Genomic DNA, 18924 nt, shown 5'->3' with positions numbered 1-18924 from the left:
GAGAAATCAAGGCCAGGTCCCAACAGAAAAATGCTACTGGACACTTCACATGCACTCTGCTTTCTTGGCTGATTTTCATTTTCTTTTGCCCTGATAAGAAACCTCATAAAACATTTACATATCACTGTCTTGGAACCTGTGGTATCCTGTCATTATTTACACAACATCAGAGATGGGGAAGTCATTGAATATCATGGTTAATAGTCTGTTTATTTGAAAAGACATCTTAACTTGTTGATACTTTTACATATTTCCTTCATTTTAACTCATTTGGTAAAAACTCACCCAAGCAAATCTGTTACAACATTTATCCATATGTTGCTCTGCATCTCTCCCATGGTTCTTTAAAGCTCCTGTCCCAGTCTCTGCAGTACTTTCAATCAAACTAATTACTCTATTTTACATTAAAAATATCCCATGTGTGACAAATTTAGGCTGGAGTGTCACTTAAAGGATGTTGATTCTCTAACAGTTTCTAAAAGCTTCTCCTAGGTGTCCATACAAATGAATCCAAACTTCAGTGGGAAAGAATGGCAGTGGAGTTTCACTTCTGATACTAAAACCAAACAAAAATGATGCTGCCAAAACTCCCAGGGATGTACATACAGGCAACTTAATTTTGGAGGCATAAGACAGCTGCATTCCAAGTGGATAATTTCCCACCAACGTTACCACATCAACCTTATGATTTTCACATATCCACTAACCTTCCCTCGTTTCCAGTTCCCACATTTCCCTCCCCTATCTCACTAGAACAGACAAACCCACACAGCACCACAGTTCAGATTATGCTTGATGATATTTTCCAATTAAAAGGCGGAAATCATTAACCTTCGTGAGCAAATTTCAGACACTGCAGAACTTAATTTGATGCTCACGGGAAGAGAGATAAAAGACTGACATCAGTAGATATGCTGGAGAACCACTTGAGCTTGAACTACTCTGGCTGGTTATTTTGTGACTTGGAATCAGAAGGAGACCAATGGGTTTTGTATTACAGCTATTTTTAAAGGCATTTCAAAGACGTTATTTTCAAAGTGTCAATAAGAAACAATTTCTCTGCTACAAAATCGCTCAGTAAAACAAAATACAAGGCCACCACCTTCTGTTTCACCACCCACCTCGCAGCTTTGGAACGAGTCTCTTCAGCAGCAGTTACACACTCAGTTATTAACAGGAGACAGCATCCACACAGGATTTCATCCTTGTTTCCCTCCTTGTTTACAGCTCAGTGCCTGCTTACACATATTTCCCCATTCCTTTCTCAGAGCTACATTTCATTATCAATGGTTTGCACACCCACTTAAACAAACCTGCAGAAAGGCTTTAACTCTGGGGAATGAAAAAACCCAGGAAGCTTCACCATGAAATGACAGCATCACCCGGGGTCATTGCAACTTCACCTGCCCTTACAAGTGTTTTAAACGAGGTTTTTACAAGCAGCCTTTGGTAAGATCTGTTGCCTACTAAAAGACTGGAAACCCTAATCCCATCAGCTGGAAGCCTCAAATGCAGCAGATACAATTTCCACAAGCATAATTCCGGTGTCTGCATGAACCTGAACATGATCCTTCGGGATGTGCTGTGCAGGACTGTCCAGAACACACTGCACCTGGTTTTAAGTGTCCAGGAGCACTGATGAAGGTTGGAGGAGCACAAGGTACCTCCCTCTGTGGGTGCAGCAATGAAGAGAGCCTCAAACACACCTCCACTGCTCCCAGGAGCACAGACAAAAATGCCCATGGAGCTTTCAGGAGAAACACACTGCCCACAGAAACCTGCTGAACAGATTGTCACTGTAGGTACCTGAGCAATAAAGGAAATCAAAATGAAGTGCACAGCTCTGCAATCCGACCTGGGAGGTTCATCACAGAAGTGATGAATCATTCCCTGCTGCCAGGGACAGCTGTAACTGCTGATGATCTGAAACCTCTCGGAAAAGAAAGCTCTTGGTCACCTGCTGCTTGTTTGTGCTTCAGCAAAGTCGATGGTGAGAGGCAGTTCCTGCTGATTAACTCTGACACAGCTGGAAGAGCAAGCACTGGAATTCTCACAGGTAACTTGGTACCAAGGTATAACTACACATATATTGTCCCGTGAGAAAAATAAGCTGCCTCTCTGAATATTCTTAAGCATCACAATCAAACAAAGTAGAACTGGAAATCTAGTATTTGCAATAAAATAAAGTAATATTCCTGTGTGTGAAAACCAATGTCAGCCAAAAATAAAGGTTGCATCTTTCCAACCTAAATTATTTATTACTACAGCAGAACACACAAATCCAAAAGATGTAATGGAAATTAAAATTTCTGGGGGAAAAAAAGTATTGATGCTATTTAAGTCAATCCTGAGGTATCTGAAACTCTGCTACAGGTCACTGTCTCTTCCAAAACTGCAAACTGCTGCAAGCAAAATCTTGAGTTCCAGAGGAATCATCTTCATGTTTTCTCATTGCAATGGAAGTCCATTACTTGCTTCCCAAAAATCTTTTGCAAGTGACCAGATGGTCGGGAGTGGACAACACAACCATCCCAACCCTGCACAATCTGACTGCCTGCTATGTTCCAGCCCATGCCTCTCTGAAAAATAAAAGAGAAACAACAGGGAAAAGGTGGCTTAGAACTGTACCACTATTTCAATATTCTCAGCATTTCTCCTAATCTTGGTTTTTGTGGGGCTGCCCTAAAATTCCTTTGCCCTTTATCAGCAGGTAAAGTAGGCTTTGGAAATTCTGGGTTACCCAGTGTTTCCAATTATAGTAATAAATGAAATCCTTGAATGACAGTCTTTACATCCTAGACCTTCTGTATGAAGAACTGACAGTTGCACATTAAAAAAAAAAAAAAGAACAGGGCCATCTGCTAACAACAAACATGAATGACACCCTTCAGTTCCAAGGGGCTCTCCATACTGCCAACTGGAAGACCACAGGACCGTGAAGAAGTTTAGAACTGGCTCCTAAACGAAAACTAAACCAAAAAAGTGAGCCAGAGGCAACTGCCCAAGTGTCAGCAGTGCAGCTGCTGAGCCCTCAGGGGAGTGCAGCCCGGGAGCTCCCCTCAGCTCCTCAGTGCCACAGGGACAGCCCACCCTGCCCTTCACCGGGTCTCACAGTCCTTCCCTGTCTTTGTGCCAGTTCCAGTGCTGAACTGACAGTCACTGACCTGCCTAAACCCAGTAAATCTTCAGGAAAAAAGCCTCGAGAACTGCAAAACAATTTTCTTTTGCATAAAATAGGCATATTTTGCATGTCCTGGCAAAGCACACTATGCAGGGGGAGTAACTCAGTGTGAACAGCCCACAGGGTACAGCCCCCCTGTCACAGCTTCCCTGTGCAGGCACCACGAGGCAAACCAGAAAGGAACCCACACCCTGGAGTAAAGGTGCAGGTCCACAGGGTTATAAAGCTGTGCAGTGACCTTCTTAAACAGCAAAATATCCTTCAGTCTAAACCAGGTGAGGAGTTCTGACAATTGTTCTTCTAAATTTTGTTCTGACACTTTATCTAGTTTGTGACACATTAGAACCTTACTGTGTTTGATTAGAAGTCATGAAGGCAGAAATGCAAAATACAAAGTAGAAAAGTTTACTACTTTAAAAAACAGGAAGTGAAATTGCAGAAAGCCAAGGAATCCCAGCTGTGACATAGGCTTTCTCTCAGAATAGATCCCATCCCTATCATTAATGTCTTTGAAGTCCCTCCTCTCTCACCTCCTGTATCACTCACCCTTAACTGGGAATTCCATTTTGCTGGTGTTTCCTCCACTCCAAGGTAGAGTTCACTGGGCAGCTCCCCAGCTTCAAAGTGAACAGGCATTAGTCTGACAGCATTTTCACCTCTAATACCCCCTCAGGACAGTATTATTTTGTTCACATCCCAGATGAAAGCAAGACTTTGCTTAAATGTTATTTTTTGCTTTAATAACTCAAACCTCACTAAGAGTACTTACTACCATAAGTCCTGTAATTCTGAGAGTGGAAAGGAAAGGAACAAACTCATGATACGCCACACCTCACAGGGCTGTGTTTAAAACCTTTAAACCATGGAGAACATAAAATAAATAAACCACCAGCAATGTCAACAGGTCCCCACACAGAGCAAATCCACCTGGCTAAATTAGATTTCAGAACAGGGGTTAAATACCCCGATCCAATGAGAACACTGCTGCCTTGCCATAGCTTATTCATTGACCTGAACTAGATCTGGTTCAGGCAAATGTTTAATAAATGCAGCACTGCTCTAGAAATTGGTCATTTTAATATACAGCAAATGCCATGCTTGCAAAAGGCAAAAAGGCTTCTGTTATCTCAGTGACCAACTCAATCTGACGTGCCCAAAAGGGAACATGCTGATTACCTGCTGAAGTACTGCCCCTGGATTGTCACTTTTCCTCTGTGTCCTTAGGTGATGAACACTTAAATGGAATTAGAAATGTTCCACATGGCCACTATTCACCTGAGAAGGCAGGTGACAGCTATTTAGTCTGGAGAGACAGGTTTAGTTTGGAAACCTTTTCAACACAGAGTGAGGTGGTCAGAGTGCTTTCCTAAACCTTCAGCACTTCCCTCCTCTTTCCTGTAAGCATCATACACATTATTCCCCTTCAAACAGCTGGAGTAAGAAGCTGCTTTCGAGACTTCATTATTGATGACAACACATGCACTGGGTCAATCACAGACATTTAAGAACCAAAGCAGCTTTGTGATCTTTGAACTGGTATCTTTAATGTCCTTTCCAACCCAAACCATTCTGGGATCCTGATACAAAAAGCAAGTCAGCATCACTCTGGTACTTTTGCATTTTCTAAGCTCAGGTATTTTCTTTTGTCTCAGTTTATAAACCTCCACATGCAGGGCTGCCCAGGAGGTCTCCAATAGAGAGAAAAGGCTCTTCAGGTAAAAGCTGGTGAAAATATGCAACACTTTCCCAGAGGATAGCAAGCCTGGTTAAAGATTAGGCCAAACACATTATCATCTTGTGAACATGTTGATATATTGACCAGCACATCTGTTATCTAGTCCCTGAAGTTCCATACTTCCAGCAGTAGGAAATAAACACACATGGTGTACACACTTAGAGAGGCAAGTCCTACCAAGAAAAATTAATCCAAATGATCCAATAATCAGTTAATTCAGGCTCTGACAAGCCAAAGCAAATAAACTTTAAAGATGAGGAATCCTTATACAGAAAAAACTCACTCCATCAAAAAAGCAGCAGCACTGGAAGAGCAAAAAAATCAAGGTGTCAGAAAAGAACAGATGGAGTATTCAGAGCAACAGGTCTTAATCCATTCAAGTGTTTATGAAACCAGCAGGAAAGAAACAACAATTTGGATATCTGAGCATTCTAAGAGTTAAGCAAGAGCAATGATTATCAATACATAATTAAAGGACAGCTAGCACTGGGGACTGGAACAGGCACGAAGGATGGATACTGACCAAAAGCACGTTAAAAATTAACACAAATCCTCTCTTCTGTGTCTCAGTCCATCTCTTCAGCTTGCTCAGCAACAAGCCTTGCTTTGCTTTTCCCATCGTACAGGACAAGCAAAGCTAACTAGGGCAGTAAGTTATCAATGACTTGCCCGGGCAAAAGTTCCACCCCAATCACATGAAACTCAGAGAATCAAAGAGCCTGCTTTGTTTTTCAGTAAATGAACATGCTCCCAGTCACAAAAATTATATTCTTGATGGATATTTCCCTGCAAATGGCTACCCACTTGACAAATTAATGAGTAAGAACCAGATTACAGGCTGTCTCATCATGTCTTTTTCTATTTCAAGACCACTTTAAACTTTACCTGATCTTCCTTTTCCTTAGTAACAAACTTCAAAAAGATTACCAGGTATCCAGCTAACACTTAGTATGTCTGAAGGGTACCCTTGACAAGAAGTTAGATCTATAAAGACTTTATAGAGGCTCATATTGACACATTCCTCTTGAAACTCCAGCTCCCCCATCACCACCTACCCAACCCAGAACCCGAGATCTGCACGTTTCAGTAAAGGAAATCACTCAACTTTCACTTTTGGATTAGAAACAAGGTTCCACCCAATAAAACTTTAACAATCCCCCAGAAGAGAATGGGCCTTTTCTTGCTCAGCACTTGAGTGTGAGCTCCAAGTTCAGGATCAACGATGCAGATGCAAAACATGGCAGTAGTTCTGTGCCTCTCCCCGCAGCAGAGTTGAGAACAGCTCAGGCAGGTGGGTGGAAGGCAGGAATTATCAGTTCCTAAATGGAAGGACTGTAATGAAACTTAAAAAAAAAAAAAAAAAAAAGAACAGCAACATACTGCCAAGTATGAAAAAATTATTTGAATTACCGGTGCAACAAGATCTGGTGTTTCCTCAGAGCGGGGAACAAACCTGCTATGCTTTGGTAGAGCAAAAGGAGAAATTCCAGGCATAACTCGAGAGCTGCTCATATGAAACAGGGCCTTGGCTTCCTTAAACTGCTTTTTCCCAGTTTGTTGCAATACTTTAATTTCTATTAAGTGTAATTTGCAATACTTATGAAGAAAAGGATCAGTCCTTCAGCTCCAGCAACTCTGCACTACAGTAAAACCCAAACACCAGTCACTTACAGAAAATGCCCAAATCTCTCTTGCTTTATTCCTCAGAGGAGAGGGATGGAGAGCAACAACTGCCTTTCCCTCTCCAAAACGTGCAGAGAATTAGCTCAGGTAACAGTCCAACCAAACCCAAGGACTACCTAAAACCTTTAAAAATACTCAATTTACGAGACAGTAAAAAGCAAACAACTAGAAAAACAGAATCCTCCCAAGTTAAACCATAATGATGGCTTGTCTGCTTCCTCTTCTGAGGCGAGCACACACTTCATGTGCTCCTGCAGCTGGGCAAAGTGCAGTTCCAGTGAGGAACTGAGGCCAGCCCTGCTCTGGGTTCTGCACACGGGTTCACCTTGGGTGTGAGGGCACGAAGCAGTTCCCACAGTTACACCTCAGTACAGCACAGTGATAAAAACTGGAACAGGACAGAACTGAACACCCAAGCATTAGGGCTTGCAAATAAACTCCACCAGTAACAGCACTCCCAGAAGCTTCACCATTACTGTGTGCATGGGTTGTTTCTTTGCTAACCCTGCAGATTCCTTTCCTTGCTTTTAAGCAGAAATCAAATTGGTTTGGCTACATGAAAAGTACTTCAGTATGGTTGAATACATTCACCAATTTGTTTAAACAGCTTAAACTCAAAAAAGATGTTGAGGCTATCACTGACTGATAATGCTGTTGAAAAAGAGTATCTATTGCATACACTGTAAAATAGGAGAAAATGAAACCTGTTTTTCAAGCAGTCTAAGGCATGCTCTCCTAGAAACAATGATTAATTCAAACTCTACAAGAGAATCATGCTACTTTACTACCTGTCTTCATATGAGTTTATTTATTCTGTAGTTAACTTCTCCAAACAATTTGAAATGTAGATACAAAGAAACTTCATGTTTCAGGTCTGTTCCACCATAGAAGAAACAGAACTTCAGGAAGGGAGAGTAAATTGAGGGAAGAAAAAGAGGTGATGCTCCTTAACTAATAAATTCATATAAATAATCTTCTCTCAATCTCTCTTAAGCCTCAAAATAACTTTAATCTGTAAGAAGCTTTCAAAGTTAGCTCTCAGAAGTCTCAGTTATTTTCCACTGCAACATCATCTTTCACATGTACTGTATCAGCTCCTGTTTTAAGGACAAGAAAACCCAGTTTGGATCAGAATGCTACACATTATTCCAGTGATCACTTGGAGGTGAAAGCATTCAGTGTAATGATTAAATGTCCCTAAATCATAACTCAGAATGCACACTAGAGCCAGCTCAGATTTAAACAGCTGTAGTGAACAGCAATCTAACTGTATTTAAATTAGAACTGGTTTGGGCCTCCGCTTCAAGAAGATAGAAAAGAATTTATTTTTTTTTCAAACAAGATTTTTTTAAGCATTAAAATCCTCAGAACCAAAGACAGCTTGCAGGTCATGTTTTGCTCTTAAATGCCTGCACCTTTTCTCAGGTAAATACAAGCAATAGCTGGATGTACTGTCTCTCCACACAGAGTGTCTTTTTACAAACAGCAGCCCAGATCTCTCTCCTTTTCTCTTTGAAAAGACTGAGTGGCAGGGTAGCAGAGAACAAACAATGACAAACTTACTAAAATAAGCAGTAATATACTGGGGAAAGATAGCCTAAAATGTCCTGGTTTCTGAGCTGTTCAACTCTAAGCCAAAGAGATAAGTTGTGCTGGGGATGTCTCCTGAAGCGTCAAGGGTAAAGGATGGCACACAACACACCCCCCAAATGCTACACCTGCCTCTCTCTGCACCACACACAGACCGGGAGTTCCTCTGCCTGTTTAACACCACACATGACAGCTATTAAAACAAGTTAAATTCTTGGATATCTGAGCAAATTGGACAAACGCATCCTCAAACATCATCGTCTGCTTTATCTGTACGCTACCGGCACACAAGGTCACAGACAGCCTGGTCGGGAGCGGGAGGGTTAACAGCCACAACTTGTCCCTGTTTCCAAAACAGAGCGGTGGCACCAGCGCTGCCGTTCTGCCGTGTTTACCAGAGGGAACACGGCTCGGGACAAACCTCCGGCTGCAGCCGGGCTTTACCGCCGGGAAACATTCCTGCCCGGCACGGCTGTGCCCGGCCGGCACAAAGGCACCGAGCCCCCGTACCCCGGCAGGGAGCCCCGGGACAGGGGGGACACCCAGGCGGGGGAAGGCGGCTGTGCCGGCGGGGCTGCGGAGGGCACAGCCCTGTGGGCAGCGAGCCCCCGGCAGGCCGAGGGTGCAGGGGCAGCTCCCGGCGACACGGGCGGGACAGGCCGGCGGGTCCGGCCGGGCAGGGACGCGGCACCGCCGGGGACGGGACCGGAGGTGGCAGGAGGCGGCGGGGCCGGGCAGTGCGGGGGTCCCGGGACCCGCGGGGAGGGCCCGCTGCTGCCCCCGCTGCTGCCCCCGCTGCTGCCCCGGGCGGCGGGACCGCCCTCAGCGAGCCCCTCCCGGGGCGAGCGGCCCCTCCGCGCCCGGGCCCACCTGCAGCGTCCCCGCGCTCCCCGTGTGTCCCCTCGCCGCCCTCAGGGGCCCGTGTACCCCCCTCCCGGCCCCCCGTGCCCCCCGGCCCGCTCCGCTCACCGGCGCGGCCGCGGCTCCGCCGTCCCTCGCTCCAAGATGGCAGCGCGGCCCGCCCGGCCTCCCACAGGCACTTGGCAAAGTCGGCCGCCACCTGCGCAGGCGCGGAGTTCAGCCCCCCCCGGCGGCCGGCAGGAACTACAGCTCCCGGCGTGCCCCGCGACAGGAGCCGCGCATGCTCGGTGCGGACCGGGAGGGGCCGGGATATCCCCTGGTATCCATTGGTATCCAGCGTGTCCTCGGCGTCCATGGCCTGTGGAGGCGGGCGGGGAGAGGTGGGGAGGCCAACCTGGACAAGAGAAAGCTCCAGGGAGACCTTAGGGCCCCTTCCAGTCCCTGAAGGCGCTCCAAGAGAGCTGGAGAGGGACAAGAGTTGGAGGGACAGGACAAGGGAGAATGGCTTCCCAGTGCCGGAGGGCAGGGTTAGATGGGATTTTGGGAAGGAATTCTTGGGATTTTGGGAAGGAATTCTTGGTTGTGAAGATGGTGAGGCCCTGGCACAGGTTGCTCAGAGGAGCTGTAGCTGCCTCATCCCTGGAAGTGTCCAAGGCCAGGTTGGACGGGGCTTGGAGCAACCTGGGACAGTGGAAGGTGTCCCTGCCCAGGGCAGGGGGTGGCACTGGATGAGATTTAAGGTCCCTTCCAGCCCAAACCACTCTGTGATTTGTGAGTCTATATGCACACACAGAGTATATGTACATATACATGTGTATGCACACACACACAACAGTAAAAATGATTGCTCATCAAAGCACCCCTGTGGGCTGGGCTGGCACAGGAACGTCTTGAGGAACCCACGGCCATCCCTGGTACCAGGTACTGCAGTGACAGGAATGACTGGAATTCTCCCAGAGCACAAAGGGATGTCCTGGGTAACAGGAGTTTCTGACTGTCAAGCAGCTGGAGCATCCCCGGTGGCAGTGAGGGCTTTGGGACACACAGTGAGGGTTTTGATTTTTAATGTATCCACTTCAGATACTTCAGCTATTGATCCTATTAAGCTTTTACATAACACCTTTCTTGTTTTCATCGTATTTTTCTTGACCCAAATGCATTTTTGCATAAGTGAATACATAGAAATTAAAATACATCTCCTCTTTTGACAGTGAGGAATGAGAGAGTCCAGTTTCTATGTGCTGAAAACAGATAAAAGGCTCCTTAATTTTTGGAGAGTGGGAGAATCTCCTTGATAATTCTTCAGGAAAAATTACGTTATTTGCAAGAGCAAAGTTTAGCATTTTCTTACAACTGGTAGGGATGTGAAAATCCATCATGCCTTCCACACATAAACTCCAATAAGATCTCATGGCTACAATTAAGTGTTTCTGCTGATTCAAGAAAACAGCTCCAATTGTTTCCCCCAACAGACCAACACGTCTCGATGCCAATCAACCATTTGTGGTTACAACTGACCAAGGCACATGTGCACATCACTTCAAGCACAGAAATCACTTGAATTTCAGTACAGAACAACAGGTGCTGCTCAGCCAGAGCCTGGGAGTGTGGAAAAGTCAGGTGTGGGTGGCTTTGTCAGAGAGGTGCAAGTCCCTGTGAAGCAAGTTTGGAGCCAAGGTTGCAGCCCTATATGAGAACAAACAACTTGAAGAGCTGAAATAAGTTCTTGAGGTGTTTTTTTCTTCTTCTTCTTTTTTTTTTTTCTCTAGGGCTTTTCTATGTACCTTTAAGTCTTTATGTTCCTTTAGAAATATTTGACCACATATAGTTCCAATAGTTAATGGTCTATTCAAATTAATGATGATAAAAATTGACAGAGATTTCTGTCTCATGCATCACCTAAATAAACAGTTGTCTCTCTTGCAGTGTTGTGATACCAATTCCTGTCCTGGACAATGAGGCTCTGACTGCAGCTGGAGTTCCACATATGCACAGCTGGGCTTCCTTTCTGCTGGATTTGTTGTCTCCCAGCAGAGGTGAATAACACTCAGTGTCTCTTTTCAAGGACACCACATCAGTTGGCCTCTCTGTAATCGTTTTCCCCCTCCTCTTCCCAACCAGCACTTCAGAAAAGTGGTTGCTGTTCAACCCCAGCAGCCCTAATCTCTTTGTTTTTCAGCTTCTGATGCCTCCAGTCAAGTACCACTGGCGCCATCTGCTCTCCAAAATTCATGAGAAGAAGAATATATTCCAGGTGCACAGACTACTGATGAGTTTGTGTTTGCCAGGAGGAAAGGAACGTGGAACAATCCTCACATTCACACTGTTTCAGAGATCATTTTTCCTGGAAAAATCATGGCCTGTCAGTGAACTGGAACAACAAATAAATAATTAACATAGAATACATTGCAAACAAAGATGAATATAATTGAGTGGCAGAAGAGCTATGTGTCCAAAATTTTACTTTGCGGAAAAGAGGAGAATGCTTGATTATTTTCTTTTTCCCCTGTACTTTTTATAACTGCAAGGTGCCCAGGCAGGATGGAATTTTCTTGCTATCCCCTGTCATAACTTTCTTTTGATTAGTAAGAACCCCAAGAAATTGGTGCAGTTTACCACAATTGTTTAGGATAATCTTGTCCAAAGCCTATTTAGGAAAACTGTGTATGCTTTATAGGCTTTCAGATTTGCCAGGTTTGATAGGATGAATCTGTGCTTCTGGGAGTTAATTTTTTAAAGATAATATGTTATAATTTTCATAATATTTTACCTACCTTTCTCAGTCCAATCCAGACTGGTCGGTGGGACAGAGACTGTTTCTCGTGGCAAAATATGTGCAGCATTTTTTCTCACTTGGACTGTGGTAAATAACAATAATATTCAAATCCCTAATGAAATCTTATCCAGTTGTTGCAGCCAGAACTGGCACATCAGTGAGTGCTGTTGGGACCTGACTGGGAAACCACTGAGGATGAGGATTTGTGTGGCAGAGTTGTATAAATCGCTTCCATGTTTGAATCTTCCATGTGGTAATAAAAAAACCCTTGCAAGATCATTAAAATGTTGTGATTCTGATAGATTTTTTGAGCAGAAGTCTGCAAATGGAGATTGCTCTCTAGTACCTCAAAGCTCTGGGCTCCCTCACCTAAAGGGCTGAGACAAGAGAAGCACTGAACACACTTATTATTCTACTGTTCCCAGAGTATGGGATCCTCTCTCCTGAGTTAGGCCCTGCCTTCAATCTGTAATAAACACAAGCCCTAATTGGTGTCAGGAAAGGAAACAAATGGGAAACAAATGGGTTAATGTAACCTCAGGAAAGAAGAAAAACAAATGGATTGTAAAACTTAATTGCACCCCCATAAAGACATAAAACAGACCATCACCTTCCCTGTCCTCCTAGCCAGGAATTATGTCCAAACCAGGTCGGGTCAGCAGCCTGCTGGTGCCTTTTGTCAAAGAACACATGAATTTATAACATCATAGAGATAACAAATTAGTCTTAGCTATAAAAATAAACATATGTTGAATACCTGGAATAGTGATGTCAAATGTGTATGTATGTGATGTAATGAATATGTATGGGATGTTTGAAATAAATATCAGACCCACAAACTGTATCAGAGTGGCAAGTCTAGGAGCAAGACCCCACTGCCACCCAGCACTGCTTGCTTCTACTATATAATAAATTCTAATTTGAAAAATTATGTTACTCTGAGACTCTGTTTCTCACAATTCTCTCCCTTTTTCCACTCTCAGCCAACCCCACTGACCTCACACATGACAAAGCACTTCTTTCCAACATTACATGATTTCCTAAAGGTTGCCCAGCAAGTTGCTGTCAGAATTGGAAACAGAACTGCATTTCTTTCTCCTTGAAAAGTGTTTGATGTTTTCTATTTTATTTATTTTAGTGAAGCACATAAAAATCCTGTCAGCATCACACAAATACAAAACAATTCAGGTAGGAGGGAACCCATGGAGGCCTCTCGGTCTTCAACCAGAACCAGCTTAGATAAGGTTGCACAGCTGAGAGGCAAATACCCTCAAGGATGGAGATCCCACGGCCTCTTCATGCCCTGGTCAAGTGTATGATGACCCATATATTGATTTTTTTCCGCATGTGTCTGTTTGGAATTTCACCACTTGTATTTGTCTTTGCTTGGTTTCCTGAGAGGTTTCTCCACCTTCACGTTGGACCTCAGTCCCTGTCACTGTATAACTTGACAACATAAAGCTGGTCCTGGTACTGAGGAGACCACAGTGACCATCCCTCCACGGAGGCAGTTTGGGGAGTGTGGATGTTTACCTGCTTTGGGACAGACACAGCCCCGGGCAAGGATCACACAATGAGTGTGCAACAGTCATCAGGTGTCATCAGCACCCATTAGCTCCTGAGCGATTTTCAGTCTTTAACAGTGGCTTAATGCTTCTGTCTGACTTAAGGCTGTGTAAAGTTGGTGATTTAGAAATGCAGGAGTATTTTGTTTTCATATCACTTCTCTTTACTGAATGTCAAAGCATTTTATAAATACTATATAGTCTTATTCTTATAAAGAAGTCTTCTGGAGTGTTCTGTTATCTGAGTAATTATTGCAGGAAGTGCTTTATATTTTATAATCAGACTTCTTGTCCTGAAATCGTCATCTCTGAAAGGAGAAATTCTGTCGTACTGCCTTGTTATGAGAGTCTGAATTCATTACTCCACTCATGAAGATAACAGTGTAGTGTCAGAGTGCATCTCTTTCTAATTGACTTTAAATCAGAATTGATTCATTTGACTTGGGATTTAGAAAAATATCAGTAGGAAAAGATAAATTACTTCCTGTTATCTGCAGAAGGAATTAACGAACCCTTCAGGTTGGTGAGAAGCTATTATTATTTCCAAGTAATCTAATTAAAGGGTATAACAAAGACGTGTGGCTATTTAATTAAGTATTTGATTACTCAATTGCTCTGCAGTGCATAATCAGAGAAGTGGGAGGGAGTGATTAGGTGTCTTGGGAACGGAAATGACACAACCCAGATATGTAGATATTTTAAAGGAAGGAGAAGCTACTAAGAAAATTGTTCCTCTCTTCCCCACGCAAAAGGCTGAAGATTATTTTTCGCTGGGAGTGAAAAACATGATACCAGAAATGTGCTGGGGAGTTTTCAGCAGAAGACACGATGTGCTGGTGCTGGGAGAGGTGAAACAACTGTGCAGTTCTTAACTGATGGCTCTGTCCAGCTCTTGCCTCCACAGAGACCTTGGTGAGGCAGATGTGCAGGGTGCCACGGGCACCACTTGGATCCCAGTTACGGCTTTACCCTCTGGATGGTGCACCAAGGACTCACAAAGGATGGGAACACATGCTCAGTGTCAGTTGGATGCCTGCTTTTGCCAGGCTGTTGAAGAAGAGGTTTTGACATGGAGAGGTTAGCAGAGACAGCTCTTGTTTAGACCCAGCTTTGTTCCTGTCCCATCCTGATCACCTCCCTCATTTAAACAGTTGTGAATTACCTCCATCCAGAGGCTGACTCACCTCCTGAGTGGTTTGCCTCCTTGCAAATTGCTCTGGTATAAATCAGCTGGTGTTTCAGAGCAGAACATGTGCTGATAAAAAGCCACGTGGTGTCAAAACTAATACAAAAGGAGGAGGAATGATTTAAGTACCTGAGCTTGATCCAAAGCCAAATAAAGCTGGTTTCTATTAATAATTCTTTAAAAGCCATTATCAGCTTCAGGGGTCTGTACCTTCTTTACCTTATGTAGCACCTGGTACTAGGATACCTCGATGTCCTCCACTGCAAAGAAAACTCCACCCAAGCTATCAATCCTGTCGAGTGAGAGGTCAGGTTTCACTAAGTTGGTCCCTTGGAGCTGCAGCTTTACACTTGTGAACTCTGAACAAAGCCTCTGGCCTTGGACTAACAGTCCAGGCTTTGAACATCCCTGGCTGAGTAGTGATCTTGCTCATTCATTTGATTTCTTTTATCCAGCCTTTCTTATGCTCTGGGTGCACTGAATTCCAACCTTAGGGTGAGTAAGAGCAAGGTGCTGGAAGGTGGCTGTACCAGTCCCATCACATGCCATTAACATACCAGGTGCAGTGCTCATGATTTCCCAGAACGGATTAAGGGAGAATTTACTTGGTTAAACTCGCTCTGCGAGGCCCAGGGCTTGGTCCTCAGCTCATGTTATGCACATGTTTGCTACAACTGGAGAGGGAGGAGAAGATGATCCACTTCGCTTACCACCAACCCCAAGCCTTGGGCTCTCACAGACTGAATGAGCCTCTTGTGTAACAGGCTGGCCCCAGGGTTCCTACAAGGAACAAAACCTGGTGATACTCCTCCTGTTGAGGGTACAAGGGAAATAAGAGGCAAGAGGTAATAACATTAGTCCAATTTTCCCTTCACAGTAGTTCATTTGTTATCTTCTGGCTCTTGCTTCAGTTCCTGCCTGCCCTGGGTGTGCACAGTGCACGATCACAAGTAAATGATTTCTAGTGTGCTTGCAACAAAAATACAGTCTCCTTTTAACCCTTGGACTAACTGTCATCCTCCTAAAAGGCACCAGCTGGATCATACCAACCTCTTATTTGAATGTTGCTCGTCCTCATTCCCAGGGAAGCCAAAGGAAGGCTTCCTCTGCCCTCTGTCGGGCAGTTCGCCGTGGGAAGGGATGGCATCACCAGCATCAGGACCTGGCAGAGTGCAGGAGACTTTTTGGAGGGCAGGGGAGGAGAAAGTCACCTGCATAAATCTGGAATCTGTCAGATTTAATATCACTGGGGCAAATGGTCTAATCATCAGAATGCAAATGCTTCCTACAGCAATATAAACGTTGCTGTGGACTGAGACACTGAACCGGATCCCCAGTGGTGTCATTCTGCACAAGGGGATAGTGGGAAATCACGTTGGGAAGGACTTTGTGCAAACATGAAACAATACATGGAATCATTAAGGCTGGAAAAGCCCTCTAAGACCATTGAGCCAAACCATTTACCCAGCACTGGCACCACAAACTGTGCATGTCTCAGAGTTGACGCTGAAGGCAGGGAGTTCATGAGCTGGACCACGTTTTGGAGTCCTCTGAGTGTATGTTTGCTGCCTGTAACAGCACTCAATTCAAGCCAATTCAAGGCACGAACAACAGGGGCTCTATCCCACATGGGACCCCTGCTAGGCTGAGTTCCACGAGCATGGAAAAGGGATCCTGCAACCTTCGTCTGCTGGCTGGGGCCCTCACAAGGTGAGGCTACAGAGCAAAACACTTCACTTAGAAGACACCAGTGATGCACCACCAGTGTCTTCATTAGGCACCTTGTGACATTTCCCACGGTATGATCTAACTGGATCATCAAATGCTGTATGTGTCCCTCTGCACTGAATGGCTTGTGCTGGCTGGCACAGCATCACACACCTCCTCTTTCATCTGCATCCTTCACCGTGGGGATTCTCCTTCACTCCTAACCAAGCAGGGTAAAACAACACTGGTTTCCTAACCAGGGTCTCCTGAAGGCCACCACCACAATATCACTGTGCTTCATGGGCAGAACTGAATTTGTATGTGCAATATGTAAGTTTGTGGGAAAATGAAATCATTGCAGTTTACAGGCAAGGGCTACCTGAGGTACAGAATTCAACAATGAATGATTTCTTTCTCTGTGAGTACCACTTTAAGATGTGCACGGGGTACTTTGTTAGAGTATTGGGCATAGTGCTGCATTTTCTAAGGTTGGTGATGCACCTGTGTGAATATCTCACCTGTGTTAAACAGAGGCTTAGGCTGATGTTTTCTCCTGGTCTTGACATCTGCAGCACTTCACACCCGTGCCAGCAAGCCCAGTCTTTTTTGAAATACAGTTCTGAAGAAATGTCATATTCTTATTTTTAAAACAGTGGGTTTCTTTCCCCTGAGTTTCAGCTTTTCAGTGCCAGTGAGATACATAAATTTACAACCCAGAACTTCCCTGTTTGAACTCCTACAGTAAATGAAACAGTCACAGGGTGTATAACGTGAATAAAATCCTGTTACTGTTTCATGGACTCTCAGGTTTTGTACTCTCCTTTTTCCCGTTCCTCCTTCTTCACTCCGTTCCTTTCCCTCCCTTTTGTACCTGTCTTGCGCCATCTGGTGTCCCAAATCCACCAGTGGCATCAGCAACGAAAGGACCAGGGTGTATAGGAGTCAGAGCACAGAATACTCACTTCCATGAAAATGGAGTATGATACTGTGTGCTGTGAGGTGTCAATCCCTGAAACCAGAGGCTCAGGGCAAATCACGCTGCTTGTGTGGCTTCTCTTTCAGCACTGCTCATGGCCTCAGAGACAACTGGGAGTGCCTGGTCAAGGCTGGAGCACCTTCCCAGCTGATGTGTCCTCATTGAATACGGTGAGTGATGGTGAAGGGAAGAGGAAGAACAGGTGAATGCCAAATGAGAGCAGCACCACCCCACAGCTCTCCTGGCAAAAAGAGCCTTTGCTGTAGACATTTGCCTCCTGCCTGGAATGCATCCAGTGTTACCTGTGGGGCTGGCAGGGCCCTGGATCCCCTGTTCATCCTGCAGAGCACATCCCCCACTACTCACACCTCCCAGGGCCCCATGCAGCCAGGAGGGCAGAGCTCCAGCAGCATCTGTAAAACACAGACTGCCTTGCACTGCCCAAGAATATTGGTCTGTTTTTCTCACCTGCACAGAAGTCACCTGCAAACACCTCTTTCTCTATTGCAGATCCTTCCAGGCTTGGACTGAAGCTGCCAAACTAACAATGAGCCACAAAGGAGATAAGAGGAGACTGTGCTGTCAAGCAGGAGCAGGAGAAAGAACTTATGCCATGCTGTGGGCTCTACAACAAACTTCAAAACTCTGGAATTGCACAGTGCCACCCTCAGAGCTGCTTACAGGTACCTTGGGGAAAGCTTTAAAGCGGAAGAGTTGCTATAGATCCCTTTTGTCCTCGTTACTTGATACTCCCTCTCCCCCTGAAAGTCCTTAGAAAAGGGATTGACACATAACACAGCAGTTACTCAGGAGTCCAGACGTGTGCAAGAGAAGAGGTCAAGCATTCTTATTCTTCTGTTACAGTTCTTCAGTCACCTGCACCCCCCCAGGCCTGCCCTGCCCTCCCCTGCACCTCAGCTCTGCTGTCCTGTCCCGCACGGGCTGGAGCTGGGTCTGGGCACCACCTGCAGCCCCTGGCAAGCTGGGACCGCCCAGAGGACAGGAGCAATTGCTCTGTCACCTTCCCTGTGTGTGCCAGGACAGCAGGCACACGTGCCACCCCTGGGGAAGGGGCTGCAGCCCAGCTGGATGAGCCAGGACCCTGCAGACTGGAAGGGCACAGCTGGGTGTTGTGCCAGTGCCCTGGGCTGGCAGTGACACCCTGTGAAGGCCGGCACTCTGCTGGCTTAGTTTTCCTCCTGGGGTTTCTATCAGAAGCCCAATGTGAGGGAGTTCCTTAAACCAAGTCACTGTGGCAGAATGAACGTCCCCAGATGAGAAAAGCTGGATCCAACCCAGGCAATCTTTGGTGCTCCCTCCTGAGCTGCAGGGAAAGCAAAAGGCAGCTCTGGCAGGGGAGAGTTAAACTTGGCCCCTGTCTGCAGGAAAAAGAAGGCAGGATCACCCAGGGACTCCCCCTTGCCCATTCCCTGCTCCCACAGCCCTGCATTCCCCAGCCCTGCCCCTCCCAGCATCTCCTGGCACTCTCTGCAGCACCCACGGCTCCCACACCCTGCACCCCCTCCAGGACCCTGCACCCATGGGGCCCATGGCACCCCAGAGCCAGCACCCTCACACCAAAGGCCCCAGGCCCCTCCCCAACACAGCCTGCACTGCCCACCACACGTGTCCCCCTGAGTGGGGGACATGGGCCCGTGCCCGCT

At 45.6% G+C, this 18924-nt stretch overlaps 1 protein-coding gene across 4 annotated transcripts in view; it reads right to left on the bottom strand.

Moving 5' to 3' along the window:
* The window catches only part of ITCH (itchy E3 ubiquitin protein ligase), a 55091-nt gene extending 45850 nt beyond the window's left edge, over positions 1–9241 (bottom strand). For 3 of the 4 annotated variants that reach the window (XM_027664033.1, XM_027664034.1, XM_027664035.1), the window contains exon 1: positions 9159–9241. The gene's annotated coding sequence lies outside the window, so the exon portion shown is untranslated. The remainder of the gene's footprint in view (positions 1–9158) is intronic. The other variant, XM_027664036.1, reaches the window with a different exon arrangement.
* Positions 9242–18924: the final 9683 nt, after the last annotated feature.

The sequence above is a fragment of the Corapipo altera genome, unplaced genomic scaffold (assembly GCF_003945725.1).
Source record: "Corapipo altera isolate COAL_440 unplaced genomic scaffold, ASM394572v1 110, whole genome shotgun sequence".
In the NCBI taxonomy this organism is placed as follows: domain Eukaryota; kingdom Metazoa; phylum Chordata; class Aves; order Passeriformes; family Pipridae; genus Corapipo; species Corapipo altera.
This window is presented reverse-complemented; position numbering and strand designations above follow the sequence as displayed.